The following is a 17,617-nucleotide window of genomic DNA, read 5'->3' as shown; positions in this document are numbered from 1 at the left end:
GCTTACTTTAATACTAGAAAATAGTTTGTAATATTGGAGTTCTTTCAGATCAGTTTGCGTATCCTAGAGTCCCGTGGATTATAGAGTTTGAAACAACTAGCTTTAAAAAGCATGTATCGATTTTAGAATTACTGGCAAGTTTTGATTAACCTTTAGTTAATGTGTTCTCATTTTATTAGTTGTAGTGTAATGTTTCTCAATATTCTGTATTTTCAATATTACATAACAGCATTGTTATTATTATATAATTAGTTTAGCAAAAGAATAATAAGCAATCATTTTTTCTAACGCATATTGATGGGCAAGAGTCGAGCTAAAACTCGACTCAGATTCAAGTCGAGTTTTGAGTTGAGTCGAAGGTAATATTGTCGAGTATAATTCCGAGCCGACTCACTGTTTTTGGCGTCGTTTCGACTCGAGTTGAGTTTGATAAATGGTTCGCTGGTTTTAACTCGTTTTGAAATCATGGCCTGATTACACTGGAAAGCGAAAGCTATGAGAAATGTAAGCTAAGCAGTAATATGGAATACTTTTAGTGTTGCTCACGAGGGGAAACACTGCTCGCATCTATTCTCGTCTCAACATCGAGACCACAAGAAATTATTTTATAATAAGCTCAGCTCGGCTTGGCTCAACTGAGCCGATGGCTCGAGCTGGCTTGGTTGGGATGAGCCATTTGCTCGGTTCGGCTCATCTGGGCCGAAGGCTCTAGCCGACTCGGTTGGGTGAGCTGTTGACTCGGCTCACTTCTCGGTTCGGGTCGATAGTGAATGAGCTGTGAGCTGATCTGCTCAAGTCATTGACAATTCTAAACCTGGGCCGAGCAGTTTTGAAGATATTTGGCCAGTGCCCTATAACTTTTAACAATGTTTGGCTCGAGCCCGAATACTCAATCTAGACCCTCAACCCAAATTCAGAAGCTCGTGAACAATGTCCTTGACTCCTAGACTTCACGACTACCGAGGTTGGCAATCAAATAGCTTTTTAGCATTCAAATACAAACCGCCTACCTTTCATGTTTAAACACAGTGTTGTTATAATTATTATTATTAATAATAATAATAATAATAATAATAATAATAATAATAATAATAATAATAATAATAATAATAATAATAATAATAATAATAATAATAGTTGTAGTAGTAGTAGTAGTAGTATCATTGATAACCTATATTGTCTATGCAAGATACTTGAAGAGAGTACTCGAAACTACACACCAGATTTGGCTCGATTCCACTTGAAACACGACCCGAATTCGAGTCGAGTTGGAGGAAATTTTTCGAGCCGAGTTCTCGAGTCGAACTCAAAGGTGTCTGTTTCTAGTCGAATCGAGTTTCAAAGTAAACTCGCTCATCCTACAGTGACCAGGTTCTAACAAACGAAAAGTAAGACACAAGTATAATAGTACATGGTAGTTTACTGCGTTGGCAATACGCATATCCTTATTTCATTTAATGTTAACCTTAAGTTAATCAACATTTTTTAAAAAGAAGCACTTAACAAAAGTATTCCATGAATTCAACACAACTCCAAATGCTTTGACGAATGACAAAATGGTTTATTTTTATGAACATACAGTGAAACTTCGTGTTGGGCTAAAAAAAAAAAAAAAAAATTCGAAGCGTGGTATATTTTAAGAAATGAGAGAAAATTTAGACCGGCACAAGGGAACTTCTACAGGTACTTAACTTGATCATCACTAACATAAGTTGAAAAATAAACTTTTCCTACCTTACGATATCTCAACAAACCCTTCTCAGTAAAAGCAATGTATTGTAAAAAAAAAAAAAAAAAAAAAAAAATGGTTTGTTGATTGTTCTCCATCCCTAGTCTTTTGAGGAGTGTTAAAAAACACAGCGGTTCATCATTCAGGAAAAGAGTGCATTTGATTCAAAATGTTGTGAATAAAGAATGAAACATTAAGATATTGCAAATAAATTAACTCTGGACATTTCGCAGAACATTTAAAAGAATAATATTTATCGATTTTCTAGGCGTCTTCGCAACACGCAGGACAGCTCTTTGAAAAACAGTACTGTACTGCGAAAATCAGTACGTCTGATCACCGTAGCCCATCCCTATGAGTAACGCAGTATGGCATTTTAGTCAATGTTACATGAAAATATTCATATAGCTGTCAAGTAAAAATTTACATAAAGCAATTCAGAACGTGCAATAATAATAATAATAATAATAATAATAATAATAATAATAATAATAATAATAATAATAATAATAATAATAATAACAATAATAATAATAATAATAATAATAATAATAATAATAATAATAATAATAATAATAATAATAATAATAATAATAATAATAATAATAATAACAATAAATAGCGGTAGTAATAGTAGTACGGAAAATTGAAGTAATAAGATTTTTTCACACATTCAAAGTTTCGGACCTAAAAGTAACGCGTTAGTAACGCGTTACTTTTGAAGTAAAGTAACAGTTACTTTTTTGGGCAAGTAACGCGTTAGTAACGCGTTACATTTTAAGAGAAAGTAAAGTAACTTGTAACGCGTTACATTTTTACAAGTAACTTACCCAACACTGGCTACGTGGCGAGAAACGGATAACGCCACCCAATCAGAACCGTGTATTTAGTTCCTACTTCCAGGAGCATTACTTCTCTGAAGGAGTCTTTGTAAAATGTGATATTACTCAAATACAAAAATTACATGCGTAGTATTCGTCAATAGCACAACTTGCCCTTGTAATTTCTCATGCGACACTTCTAACTTTACAGCCCCGTGGTTGCTTGATTCACTGGCTTTAGTCTATGTGTGGCGCGAGAACTCAAGATAAAATTAGAGCAAATGTACGATTTGAGATGAGCGAACGGAAAGTCTTAAGTAATCAATATTATGTTGTGATTTAAAACAATGCTAATGGTTTATAGCCTGTCTCTACTACATTAGCATGACATCAGCTGCCTACTTTGAGGTTCAATCTCTCGAACCCAAGTTCACAACATGACTCCACATGCTCCTTCAAGATATCCCAAACGATTCGAGTTGGAGCATTCATGCACCAACAATTTGTCTTTTTTGAGGTCTAACATGTTCCTATTGTGGATTGGACTATTCCACATGTAGTATTTTTGTCTATGCTGAGATAGCATTTGATTCTATTCGGAAATGCGTTGTTGATCTGCTAATACATAGAACTGGCGGAAACTCTATGAATTCTCTCCACTACTGATTCTATATACCATTTACGACCTGTTATCCGCATATTCAGTGATTCAAATAATATTTAAAAGCTATGCTCGTCGGGATGGGTTTTATTGATCACGTTCCAGCAATATGAGCGTCTAACCATAGGCATTCAAAGATTTTATTACGAGAAGAGCTGAAAAGTCTGATCCACTCACTGCTTCAGCTTAATATGAGATATCAATTAGTCAAGCTGGCTTTGTTTTAGGTGTGGATCCCGTGTTGAAATATAGATCTTCCCTTCATATAGTCTTGGTGTTTAAAATAATCGTTAAGTTCCAAACAAATTAGTTCGAATATGCAGAATCCATATTATTAATCTCCTAGTAATGTATTATCATTTACTCCGATTACTTGTGTAGTACAGTTTTTATCGAGTTCTTATTTACTCATTTTTCCGTCTCCAGCCCTTCTACGGATATTCTGCCAGCATCAACACAGGATTAACAGTATTGCCAATTTAACATAAAATTGCATATTTTAAAAATAGCATTGCGTCAAATCACTACATATTTCAGATCTAAAAGACGAACGAAAACTTATAATGCCACATGTATTCTGTTTTTCTTGGATATGTTTTCTAGGAAACTTAAGAATTATTTACATTGGTTGGGATTGAAGTTGGTTGAACGTCTTTTGTGACTTAAACATATATGTTTATTCCGCACTAGATTCTGCTCCACTGTGCTCTGATACAAACTAGGGGTAACCAACTGCTTTGATGTCGCACACCCCTAAATTTATCTCTCAAAACATCAGCTGTAATCCTACTTTTTGGGAAGTGAGCGAAACGACCTATACTGTCCCCAGCCGTAGCTAGAGATTTCGGCACCCGGAGCGAAGAAGAATTCGGCGCCCCTACACACCTATCCAAGCTTTTCCTTCCTTGCTTCTTTCATTTTTACAAATAAGAGAAGCAGCTTTTGTCGTTATGGTACGCTGAAATTTTGTGAAGTTGCTTGGGTAGACCATTGCAACAACCAAAAGCGGCATTATGTGTAAGACCTGTTCTCAAGTGTTTTATTTTTGTTAAAATTGACAAAACTACATCTTTTTGTATACAAATCCACTTGGAGAACAGTTATGAAAATTTAAACTATTACAAATTTACAACTATTTACTTGTACTATCGATAAAAAATGAGACTTCAATACCTTAGAAACTATGTGCTTTTAAGAGTTCGAAATGGGTGACAGCATTAATTTCCAGAAATAATTGAAGAGCTCAATTCCAAAAGAGCCTAAGTCAAAAAATTAAGTTTTTCAGATGATTTTTTTTGTGTGTGTGTTACCATCATTCTATTTCTGTGAAAGAAAAGTAATCTACATAAAAGTAAAATGTAATTGCCTACTTCTCATAAGATAACGGTGAAATTATCATCTGAAGCAAGAGTTTTATAAGTGTTCGTAGATATGTGTCAGGAAATAACTTTAGAGAATACTGTTGAGTAAGGACATTTTGGAAAACAGCGGCTGTTTTCTTTTGCCCACAACTAATTTAATTTATGGAGTTTTGGTATGAAACCCTGTTCAATATACGGAGATGTTGAAATAGAACTTAATAGAAGCAATATCTCAAAATTGACAAAAATTGACTTAGGCACTTTTGGAATTCACCCGTTCACCCGTTGTAACTTTTGTAATTTTATTCTGTATGTGACCACATAAATAGGATTTTAATTTCGATTGTTTTACGGTAAAAATTATTTTGTGAAACGTAACGGAAGTTCAGAAGGAGCTTTCTTTCCAAACTGCATATCCACATGATGATGCATCTGACATCAGAGGCGTCTCAGGAATATAAGTTAACATTTTAAATCTTTGCCCCCATTGAAACAATCGCTAAATTTTGAACAAGTTTGAAAAAAAAATGTCATATCTCTTATCGTTTGGGAGCTATAAGAGCTCATTAATACTCCAATGCGAGGATTTCCCCATACTGCAACTCAAAATGAATAGCAATGAAATTAAAGCGAAGTACGGAAGTGAACATGAAACAAACGGTGCAATTTTCGAAAACAGCGGTGTCTCGGGAATGCCTCTATTGGGGGCGGCCAACTTTAAAATGTCAAATAGAAACAGTGGTCGATTTGGTTTGCGCTGAAAGAAGCACTAAATATTGGACCACTTTCATAGCCAATAGTTCTTGAAAGTTGGTACCGTAGGCTGATACAGAAGCTGAGTTGTTGGGGGACCAATGTTAGATTGGGGTGATTTTTTTCCTTCATACTGCAAAATACCTTGAGAAACAAACAGCGGACGAAAACATGTACGAAATAAAAAGTAAATATTTTGCAGGGAGAAATTTACGTATGCTAAAATTAGCCTCTGCTTCCCCACTTAGGGATGAGACGGAAGGAAACTGAAAATAATATGGGAACCCCGTCATTTTAATTGAAGATTCGAGTTCTAGGGAAAAAATACGTAAATTTTATTTGAAACATTTTCTCGAAACTATGATAGGTGGTGGTGTAATCAGTTAAGTATAGGTTCACTAAGATATCTTCAATTAGGTTGGTTAGATAGGAGTTTAACGTCTTTCTATCATTTTTGATATGTAAATATAGCTGCCTCTCATTTATCCCCCTAAGAAATTAAAGTTGGCGTCATTAATGTTGTAAAATTGTACCTCAGAAGACGGCAGACAGGACGAAACAGACAGTTTAAATGTTGTTATCATATAGCGACTGAGAGAGCATCACCACTGTTTATTGAAGTTCCAGCAATGAAGCAATTCTTCGCTGCCGATTGAAGTATAAAGTAACTAGTAGTCAAAGTCCGGACTCGTAGTCACCAGGAAAAAGGCGTTCTTTTCTATTGAAAATGATATTCACGAAATTATTGCCATAACATATGTTCCCTCTTGAATATTTTTAAAAATCCTTTTTCTCCTCTCTAGAAGCTAAGCAATCCATGGAACGAAAGAATGGATGTGATTTTCGAACTCCTTGTTGCTTGTTTAGTAAAATTAATTGACTACACAAATCTTCCGAAAACCTTCTGTTTTTAGCTGAAATTAGTTCTTGCACGTTGAAATTTTTCAATCTGAAGAACGAAAACCGGGACAAACAGGCGTCCCGAAAGCCTTTTTCGGGACAGTTAATTCTTTCATTGAAAACTGGGACTGTCGCGGGAAACCGAAACGTTTGGCAATCCTAATACTAATATTGGTCATTTTTTAAAAAAATCATTTTTGTTTCTCTCACTCCCTTCCTTGAAATTGCTGAGTTTCTTGTATATGTAAATGGGATCCGAAGCTTCACTGTTCAACTCAGCAATCCCGAAAACTATGGACTCGACATTGATATTAGTCATTTTCGATCATTTTTAAATGTCTCTTCCACTTCCCCTTCTCTAAGTTTCATCGTCAAAGTGATACGATAGAAATCATCCCAGGTCTAAACCTCATCTATGGTGATCGAGATTGATAGGCTGGTTCAAGAGTGGTGAAGTCAAAAAGACTGTTATTTTCACTTTTATTTTAGATATATCCCCTCTCAACCCCTAGGTTGCACCGTCAAGGTAAAATTATAAAAATCTTCCTACGCCCGCCCGAACCTCATCTATGTTAAAAATTTGATCGAGATCGGTTGGGAGGTTAAAGAGTTATTAAATTTTATTTATTTATATGTGTCTCACCCTTCTTTCACTCCCCTAAGTTCTACCGTAAAAGTGATTTACACACGTATATACAAACTTCCCAATCCCGAACCTTCTCTATGTTGAAAATTAGATTGAGATCAGTCAGGTGATTCCAGAGTTATTAAATCACAAACATAGTCATTTTCACTTTTATATATATTGATTTTTGTATATCTCTCCCTCCTCCCTCTCCCCTACGCTGCTCAAAGTGAAATAAAAACCCTTCCAGGCCCGAACCTCTTTATGTTGTCTCCCCCATTCTCCCCCTCCCTTAAGTTCTACAGAGAAAATAAATAGATAGAAACCAATCCACGCCTAAACCTCATCCATGTTAGTAATTTGATCGAGATCGGTTGGGTCGTTCAAGGGATTAAAAGTCACAAACATAGTCACTTTCAATTTTATAGTATAGACTAGCCTTTGGCTATAGACTAGTCACTTTCAATTTTTAGTATAGACTAGACCCGAGACCCCCGTGTTGGTTCGCCTACGCTCTCGAATCTCTTACGTATCAGCTTTTGCATCAAGAGTGAATTTCGTGCATTTCTCTTAATATTTCCTAATTTGGTCAGCTGGGCGCTTTGCCCCCGAACCCCCGCGTTTGCTCGGGCTACTGCCAATCACTTCTTAAACCCACAATTCCACCGAATTTCAAGTTTCTTTCCCTACTTTAACTACCGTGTTTCTTTCTCTACTTTAACTATCTAAAATATAAGATTTTGCATTTCAAGATAACGCCCATTTAAATAACATGAGAATTGTTTCATCCCCTTTAGACCCATTAAAAGCAAAAGTATTTACCCTGTGGGTTAGTCCCGGAAGGCTACAATCATGCCAAATTTCATCATTCTACTCCTGCCCGAAGTATCTAAACATTTTTGGGTGTAGAAATCCCATGTAAATAACGTGGAAAGATTTTTCAGTTCCCCATAAGACTACTCTGAAGTTGGAAATTTTATTTCTAGTGATTTTGTTAAATAATTCTATGGAAAACGTACAAAAATACCGAATTTCAAGTTTTTATTTCACTTCTAAGTAGCTAAAACATAAGATTATACGTTCAAAGAAAGGTACATTTAAATAACTTAGGACATTTCTTTATCCCACCTTTAGACCCCCTAAAATTAAAATATTAACTTTTGGCAATTTTTCTGTGAGCTAGTTCCGAAAAGCTACAATCATGTCAAATTTAAACTTTCCACGTCAATCGGAAGTACCCGTTATTTTATGTCAATTCGTGTAGTTTTATATATAGTTATAATTAGGATTAGGATATACAGGGCCGTAACTTGTGGGTGGGCAAGGGAGACAACTGCCCTCCAGGGAAGCTCCCTGCCGTTCGATGGGGGGAAGGGGGCACTTAGACAAAATTTTCTTACTCCATATACAATACGAAATGAAATTATAAATGAAGCATCAAACAGGTTGACTACATTACATAAACAAAATAGTACACAAAAGGTAAATACTTCTTTTTTAAAAAAAGGGCGGTAAAAGTCATGGGCACATTTCAGTAAAGAATGTCCACTATTAGGGGCTCTAAAAATAATATTTAGTCGTATGGTTTTGAGCTTTGTTAATATACATGTCCCCTTAATTAATTTGTCATGTATGGAACTGGTCAGGGGCGTAATTAACGGCCCCGTAGTTCTTGCCATACAGGAAGGTTCACACGCTGCGAGGGGCCCACAAAGAGTAAGAGAATAATGGAAAGAAGAGGGCTATTTTCGAATTTTGCAACTTTTTCTAGTGGTCCCAAATATTTGGAATGTTTGCCGCTAGAAAAAGATCTAAGTTACGGCGCTGAGGATATATATGCGTTTGTTGCGCAAGAATGTTTAGTTTTAATAATAATAATAATAATAATAATAATAATAATAATAATAATAATAATAATAATAATAATAATAATAATAATAATAATAATAATAATAATAATCTTTGCCTGAAGTACTGGCTGCTTTAGATATTTCTTCGTTGTTTCTGGATTGCTGTTTATGCACATTTTCTTCGCCAAAAAAAAAGTAACACCACTACTGTCGTTCTTTTCATTCTAGCCATTTTTCTGAAACGTTTTTGGGGTCTTTTTTTCTGAATTAATATCTACTTTAAAATTTTCTCCATTGTTTTTTGGTTTCTTTGTTTAAACAATTTTCCTCGTTAAAATTAACACAATTGTCATTTTTCCGCTTTAACCACCTTTGTAAAACGTTTTGCGACATTTTGCAATTGCAAAGGAAGTTCTTATTTCGACATCGTGAGCACGTATAATTCAAGGAAATCTTCTGAACTACTCTAATCGATGAAACATCAGAGATTGCTGTGAGATAGTTACATACATGCTACAAGTCTTTACTATCGTTTTACACCGTCTCCTGTTAACTTTTCCTCAAATATTTTCCATCTGAATGAAACCAAAACAACAAAAGAAAATCTTTATTTTTATCCCTCCAACCAGGGTTGCCAACTTTTCTGAAGAAAAAATTGGGACGGGACAATCGGTGTTGGAGCTTACTTTCTCCTCCTCCCGGGTGACGACTATACTTAAGGCGAGTCGTTGAAAACAATGTAAATTATCAACTGAATAACACAAACTTGAATGAATGCGGCACCTGATTTTTTTATTTTTCCACCCACTGCTCATCGCTAGGTATAAGCAATATATATTTATGCAACAAATTCAAACCAGAACAACTGCAATTTATTTGATATAAACAAAGTTTAGAGGAGAACATTATATAGATATTTTTATCACAAATAAATGCATAACATTGTTCAGAAATTACTGACAAAAAGTACAACTAAAATCAAGTCTTATTCTTTGGCTATAATCATACAACAAATTAAAACCAAAACAATTGTAATTTATTTAACATAAACAACGTTTAAAAAGAAAACTATACAGTATAGTATATTTGGTTTTTATCACAAACAAATGAGTTTCTTTAAAGAATGACTAAAACAGACTATCAACGAAACAAGTTTCTAATTGGCTATTCCCTTTGGGAATAACTATAAATTAAACACGAACTACTATTGTTTCAATGAGTCAAATTAAAACATAACTTTGTTAAATTGATTCTATACATACATGTAAAAGAATCCCTTTGTAAAAATGACTCAGTAAAATATTAATTAACTTTGAAAATCAATAAATCGGGACAATACGCGTCCCGACGAGTGTACGGTCCGGACGCGGGACAATTCAGTCAGAAATCGGTACAGTCCCGACAGAATCGGGACAGTTGGTAACCCTGCCTCCAATATATATTTTCGTGCAACAATGCAGGAGATTATATCGAAGGCCTGTAATTTTACTGTCATTGTAGTTCAGTATCATGTATTTGCAAGAACAATGTTTCCAGTACTTTATTTGCCTCCTTGTATATTAACTAGAAAAAAGTATGGATATCAACTTGAAAGAAAGGCTCCATCTTTTCTCTGAAATTAAAACATTTCAGTGTCGGAGGTTAATATTGGCTCAGTTTCATAGCGCTTATCCTTGTTACATTGTCGTAACTCGTAAGTTCTGTCTTATGTTTTTTATCTTTATTTTATTTTTACTTGAGATTGAAAATATATTACATAATGCTGAATATGCATTGATATTTTTTGTTTTATAGTTTTTGAATTTTGAACAAAAACAGCATTTACTATTTAATAACCTAATCATTCAAGAAATAAGTTGGGCCAACTATTTTCTCCCACATTGGCCCAACATTTGCAAATTGTTTTAAAATGCACGGCATAGAAGACATTAACCACGTTGGGACAACGGTACGAAAATGGCTGTCGTCTCCCAAAATCAACGTTGCCCCAACACAGAAGGCTGTTTCAGGTTTGTAGTAGCGAATTTGATCCTTCCAAAAACTTCACGACACACACACACACACACACACACACACATATATATATATATATATATATATATATATATATATATATATATATATATATATATATATATATATATATATATATATATATATATATATATATATATATATATATATATATATATATATATATACCGATATGGCGGCAATTTGTCCTTATTTTCCTTTTTTTCCGCCTGCTGTCACTTAAATCATTCCAAATCAGTAAAATAGAGCACGTTCTAAACCAGAAAAATCACATAGCATGAAGGCCATCTCGTCTATTCTCTGGGCCTAGGGCGATATTTGAGTAAGGCCAATTCTATACCCAACATGAATAAATGATATCGCTAGAAATTTTTCACATGATTGATAGCGATATTTCTATAAGTGGACTTCCCGACAGTAATAGTATAAAGGTCGTAAAAATGTCTTACAAAATAATGGTTGATTTCTAAATTACTTAAATTACAAAATAATGGTTGATTCCATGCGGCCACAAGATGAATGGCTGCTGCTTATAGAAATTAGCATCAGATGAATGTAAAATAGTCTACTAGTACTTAAAAGTATGTCAACTTACCATCCTTTCTTTTTCTGAGGTGCGGCTGCTTGTTCAGGTATACGACCTGTAACAACAAAAATAACATGAAAATAACAGTAGCGTTTATCTAATTAATTAATTTTTATCTTTCAAGTATTAAATCTAAACAGTTAAGAAATACAGGGTTACCATAAATGGTTATTCGAATTACAAAGTATTGCGCATTTAGAAGCAAAAGACCAACAAAGATGGATTATACATGAAAGATACACTCAACAAATTTAGGTGGCGCTATGTGGCGCGCGTTCCCATGCTAGATGGCAGGCCCGTGAAGGAAGTTTACAAGGTAGCAGCAATGCAAGAGAGAAGTTTTTGTGTTAAAATATGTTAACAGGCCACTGCTGCTATGACAAATATTGAAGGAAACATGCTATTGAATGCTTGGAACGAACTGAATTATCGTTTAGACGTGTGTCGTGCACTAACAGCGCACGCATTGAACATTTGTAGAGTGTGCCTTAAACTTGTTGGTGGTAGAGTGTGGTTGGTAGAGTGTGCCTTAAACATTTGTAAACCTGTGGATGCATGTTTTTCATGTACCACCCATCCTTGTAGATATTATACTTCCAACTACACAATGTTTAGTAACCTAATGAATTATTTATGCTAACCCTATTCATGATTAACTACCAAAATGAAAGTAATAGGATTAAAAAGTTATATATTATAAAGTGAAATACAGAGCTGTTATGAAGTCCTTGCTATAAAACAAATGCTTATAACTTTTTTCTTAAATAATGATATTGCAGTGAAATACATTTTAAATTGGATTATGATCTGTGAATTTTTATTCGCCAGCACTATTACAATGATGAGGTTAGCAACCACGTACGTCTCTGGCGGGGGGACAGGGGAGACGTGCCCCGCCAATATTTTGTTGAGTGGATGAAATCGACCAATGCTGATCTATATGGAAGCAGCACAGAGGCAAAACAAATGAATTTATATATGTTAAATATTAGATTAGTGTAATTGAAATGTCCATTTGACGTGTAGCACTTTCAAGGAAACATATATACAGCTACATATCTTGGCTAGTAAAAGTGGTCTTAGGGCTGCTCCGATAATCGAGCAATCGATAACAATTCGATAAAATTTCAAAACCGTTTCATCGATAAAGAATTTTAATTTTATCGAATTATCGAACTTTCGAGACTCCCGAAATGTTCGAGACTCTCGAAGTATTCGAGGGATTCGAAATGTAAGAAACATTAGACAATTGCGAGACACTCGAACTGTTCGAGAGTCTCGAATTGTTTGAAAGCAGCAAATACAGAAATATATCAATATGATCACATTTGTCGAGTCTCTTGAACATTTTGAAAAGTCCGGGATTATAGGAGTGTTCGGAAGAAACAATGTATTCGAGGTTATCATAGTTGTATATAATATGTATTACATATATGTAGGGTGTTCATTTTAAAACTTCTATCCTTAGCAATGAAGTGAAGGAAAAGTTTTTTCCCCACAGATCTGTACAAGGTTTAATCAGTCTGTCAGAAGAGAGAAAGAGGAAGAGAAAACATGCATCACCCGAATGGAATTGGACTCCAAGACACCATTAGACTGCTAATAGTCACTTTGCCGATTACGCCAATAACGGGATAGGCAAAAAAATAATTTTACATATGATTTGGAGGGTTTAATTTAAAGTTCTGTATAGACACAAGCAGCTACTGGTATAGGTAGAGGTAACATATTCAATAAAGCTGAAGACTTATCAAATTTCCGTTTCGAAATTTACTATCCGGCGCTCGAATGCTTTCGAGTATTTGTGATTGTCGTGAAACAAACCTGGAAAATTTTGGATGCGAAGCTCCCTATTACAGGCCGTCATGTCTTGTCTGTTTGTATGTGTCATCCGACGATAACTTTCGAGTTGATTGTCCGATTTTGATAGAACTCATTTTAAAATGCTCTCGTTTGCACCAGACACCTATTATTTGGGTTGCCATACGACAAGGAGAATTTTCCCGAATTCAAGTATTTGTTCTTACTTTGAGCTTGTGAAAGGCGTGTGAAAGCTACGATAACTTTCGAATGAATTGTCAGATTTTAAAGGCGATTGATCTAAATGCATATGTCAGGTATCTGTTGCTCTTGGTTACTTTACGATATTTGATTTTGTACAGTCCGCAGAGCATGTAAGTTTATTGTGAAACGACGAAGTATTTTGCTTCAAAATAAGTGTGCAGAGGAGAACGCCGAGCTTTCTCCTGGCGTGATTCATGTCACTTAGACGTTATGTTGATACCTTGCGCTGTTAGGCGTAGTTTTACAACTTATATTCTCATATTGCAGTTTTTTTTTTCTGCGGACTGTACATAAGATGCCGTGCGGCTCTGGGACATTACCAACTTCAGATTCAATGCGTATCTGGGAAGGGGGATGCGGCCGAAGCGTGGTGCCGACAACACCACATTCATCTACAAATGGGATCAAGAAAATTTGGAGAATTAACCCACGTCAGGTACCATGGGGTCAATTTTGATTCCACACACTTATACTAACAAATTCCCTTCATTAGGTAAACCCCAACATAAGTATATACTAAGCATAATTGCTGTCTGAAACCAAAGTGAAAATACAAAAAAAGGCTAGAAGCTATTTCGAATGAAATAAAAGTTACAGCACTGGAAAGAACACTGGGGTCAAATTTGACCCCATGGTACCTGACTCGGGTTAACTCCACACTCCCTATGTCCTCATGGCATGGTGCTAGTGTTGCCACGAGACGAGACGAGACGAGACGAGACTTCAGGCTGTCTCGTCTCGTCTCGTGCAAAGCATGTCTCGTCTCGAAAAAATGTGCTCGACCCGTCTCGTGTCTCGTCTCGAGAGGTTCTGTCCCGTCTCGTCTCGTCTCGTCTCGTTTGTCTCGTCTTGTCTCGTAAAAATATAGCAGCATACCATGGGAATGAAAGTAAAATGTAGCAGCCTGCACCATGCTAATCAAGATACAACTAAGTTACAAGTATTACCCAGAACACACAAGACAAGAAATGTCACGGTAGCTACACCGTGAAGCCTTCACCTCTGGTGTATGTGGTAGTCGGTTCGATCTCGGTTAGTGCCATGTGAGCTTTGTGGTGGACAAACATCGAATGTTTGTGGGGGCCGCGGTAGGTCAGTGGTAGAGCGTTCACCTCTGGTGCTTGGGGTCTCGGGTTCGATCCCAGCCCCCGCCAAATGATCTTTGTTGTGGACAAACACCGTTTGCGTTGGTTTTCTCGGGGTTCTCCCGTTTCCTCCCACTTTCTTCATACCACCATTTCATTCATTACTCATCATCACCGTCTTCTTTAGCCTAATCGGCATAATCGTGGGACGTAAAACTCAAAGATTTCATTTCATTTTTCGAATGTGTGTGTTTTCTCGAACTTGTCTAGTATCCTACCACTTTCTTCATTCCACTAATTTTCCCATCAACATCCATTAGGGGTGGGCCAAAGTTGTCTAAAAGTCTTAAAAATAGATTCAAATAAGCTCACAAGGCAAGGACAAATAGTTTTTAAGATAATATATCTCTGCTGTTAGCTGTCTGAGGCTTCTCGACCCTAGCTTCTTTTTTTTTTTTTTTTTTTTTTTTTTTACATTCTGAAACATTGAAATTTGTTTCACCAGTTTCAATACACGAATATACAGTAAATTGCTCATAGGTACGTCGAAGATGAAGACACTAATGTCAAATAATGTTTACACGACAAGCAAAGTTCGATGTAAAGGTGTCACCATCCCCGACACTATCGTATACTATCAGCCCACTTGCTTTATAGTGTCTGTATATATATATATATATATATATATATATATATATATATATATATATATATATATATATATATATATATATATATATATATATATAGAGAGAGAGAGAGAGAGAGAGAGAGAGAGAGAGAGAGAGAGAGAGAGAGAGATGGAAAGATATATAGATATATAGAGAGATAGATATGTGTGTGTACACTTTGATTTCATATATTCCAGCCTTTAGGTTTCCATACCAATCCAAAAACTACTTTCCATTTTAGCATGTTTAGATTTGTTGCAATTATTATTATTATTATTTTTTCAAAAAAAGCTCGAAACCAAATAATTTTATTGAGTAATTGAAAGTATTTGATTGAAATTTTATATGTTACTGCACAGTAAGCTCTACTTAAAGTGCCTCAGGCTAGTAATGGGAGCTAAACGATACGTCGGACCAAAGAATGCTTGGGGCTAGTCTTCACCTCCATGGTACAAATCTGTTCCCATAACCGCAGGTGTGTGCCATTATATGGTGGTTGCACCATTTGCGTAACAAACTCATGACAGTACATCCAGATTAGCTAGTGGTCTAAAAAAAGGAGTTGATTTTTGGGTGGCCATTTTGGATTAAAGTTTCTTATATTGTCGTGATCTATTCGCAATCATACAAAGTACATCTTCATACCAAGCCAAATGGTCTGCGGCGATAGACCATCGACTTGAAGGCCCCGGGTTGAGTCCCGGAAGGGTCATGTGTATGGATTTTAACAACATTTGTTTTTTCGTATTGTGTCAGGGGGCGAAATCGTACGGGATAAAAGGATTTCAGTCTGAAAGAATTGGAGAGAATATCCTACCCAGGATACTTTCATGGGAGTAAGGAATTAGTAAAAATATAGGATATACATTTTATAGCAGGTTTAAAATTATGGTTTGGGTATCCTATTTCTTTTCTGTTAATTATGTTCTTCAATGTTCGAATTTTGATCATTCTCATGATATTTTCTGCTTTCAACGGAGTTCCATGAATATTATACCAAATGTTCTTTACACTCTGTAAGAAACCATTTCTGAAGATAATTTAGGTCCTAATGAATATTATTCACTAGGAAAGGGAAGTATTCCCCTCCTCTCAACATGGAAGCAAAGGACAATTTCGCACTCTGGTCAGATCAAACATTTCCGCGTAACAAAACGAAGGTCCCCCTGTAAAACCTCTTCACTTAAAGTGTTATTTTTAGTATCATAAATTTGCTGAAAGCAAACAATTTGAAGGGTTCGTCGATAATATCTTTGCTTTCTTTATCCTTCGACCGCCTTCCAAACAAAGAGGTGAATTCTACAATATGACTGCTGTATAATAACCGAGTGATTGGTAAAATGGTAAAAGTGTGTTTTTATGTGTATGTGTGTGTGAGAGAGAGAAAGAGAGAAAGAGAAGACAAAATTTTAGTTGCAAGATGACATACTTCAATTACCGTTTTCGGTTAATTTCGGTTCATATAGCAAAAAGAATACCGCCACCAGAGAATAAAGACAAGTGTAGTCTGTTCTCTTCTGTTCCGCCATCTCAGCCAGAACTTTCAACTACAGCCTGTAATGAGTGTAGACCTTATCCAGTTTTCAAATTGAATAGATGGTGGTCGTAGTTCGGTTTCTTGACCTTGTAAAAATCTTCCCTGTTTTTGATTTTGTTTGTCATAATTCCAGCCCGAAATGAAAAAATGAGAATTCCTCAGTTTACAGCAAGGGGAATTGGGGACAAGACATTAAGGATGATATTCCTGGAAGCTCATGTGTCATGATTATTGCATTCAATAGACAGAGGACACTTTTCTATGAAGGCTTTTCAACATGTTTTCACACAAATATGTCTTCTCCTTTTGCAATCTATATGACCACTGGCAATTTCAATCTTGGGCATTCCCGCCAGCGTTTTCATTTTCGAGACACGAGACGAGACGAGACATTTCACGAGACGTCCCGTCCCGTCTCGTGTCTCGTCTCGTTTTCGAGACGGGACAAGTAGTCTGTCTCGTCTCGTGTCTCGCCTAAAAGGTTCTGTCTCGTCTCGTGTCTTGTCTCGTTTACGAGACGAGACGAGACGAAACACGAGAAATGTCTCGTCTCGTGGCAACACTACATGGTGCTATGCACAAGGGAGAATTTTACATATGACAGAACAGAGACTGAAGCAAAATGAAATGAAATCTTCCAGTTTAATGACCTACTATATTATATCTGTTAGGCTAAGGGAGAAGGATGATTAAGACAAGTGAATGATGATGGAATAATTGGTGGAATAAGAATGTGGGAGTAAACGGGAGTACGCCGAGAAAACTCACGGACACGATGTTGTCCACCACAAACTTACTTGGTCGGGGATCGAACCAGGGAGGGACAAAAGAGATGAAGGGGAAAGGGGAGAAAAACATACATGCTCTGACTTACATTTCAATGGCTGTGATTCAATTTCCATATCAAATTAAAATAACTTCGATCACTTCTTAAGGTAAA

At 35.9% G+C, this 17,617-nt stretch overlaps 1 long non-coding RNA gene across 1 annotated transcript in view; it reads right to left on the bottom strand.

Moving 5' to 3' along the window:
* LOC145666960 (uncharacterized) overlaps window positions 1-17,617 on the bottom strand; it is a 55,491-nt gene that overhangs the window by 11,448 nt on the left and 26,426 nt on the right. The window contains exon 5 of the long non-coding RNA XR_014127841.1: window positions 11,330-11,375. This is a non-coding gene — a long non-coding RNA (uncharacterized LOC145666960). The remainder of the gene's footprint in view (window positions 1-11,329; window positions 11,376-17,617) is intronic.

Source organism: Thermobia domestica, chromosome 12, assembly GCF_964235325.1.
Source record: "Thermobia domestica chromosome 12, izTheDome1.hap1.1, whole genome shotgun sequence".
In the NCBI taxonomy this organism is placed as follows: Eukaryota; Metazoa; Arthropoda; class Insecta; order Zygentoma; family Lepismatidae; genus Thermobia; species Thermobia domestica.
This window is presented reverse-complemented; position numbering and strand designations above follow the sequence as displayed.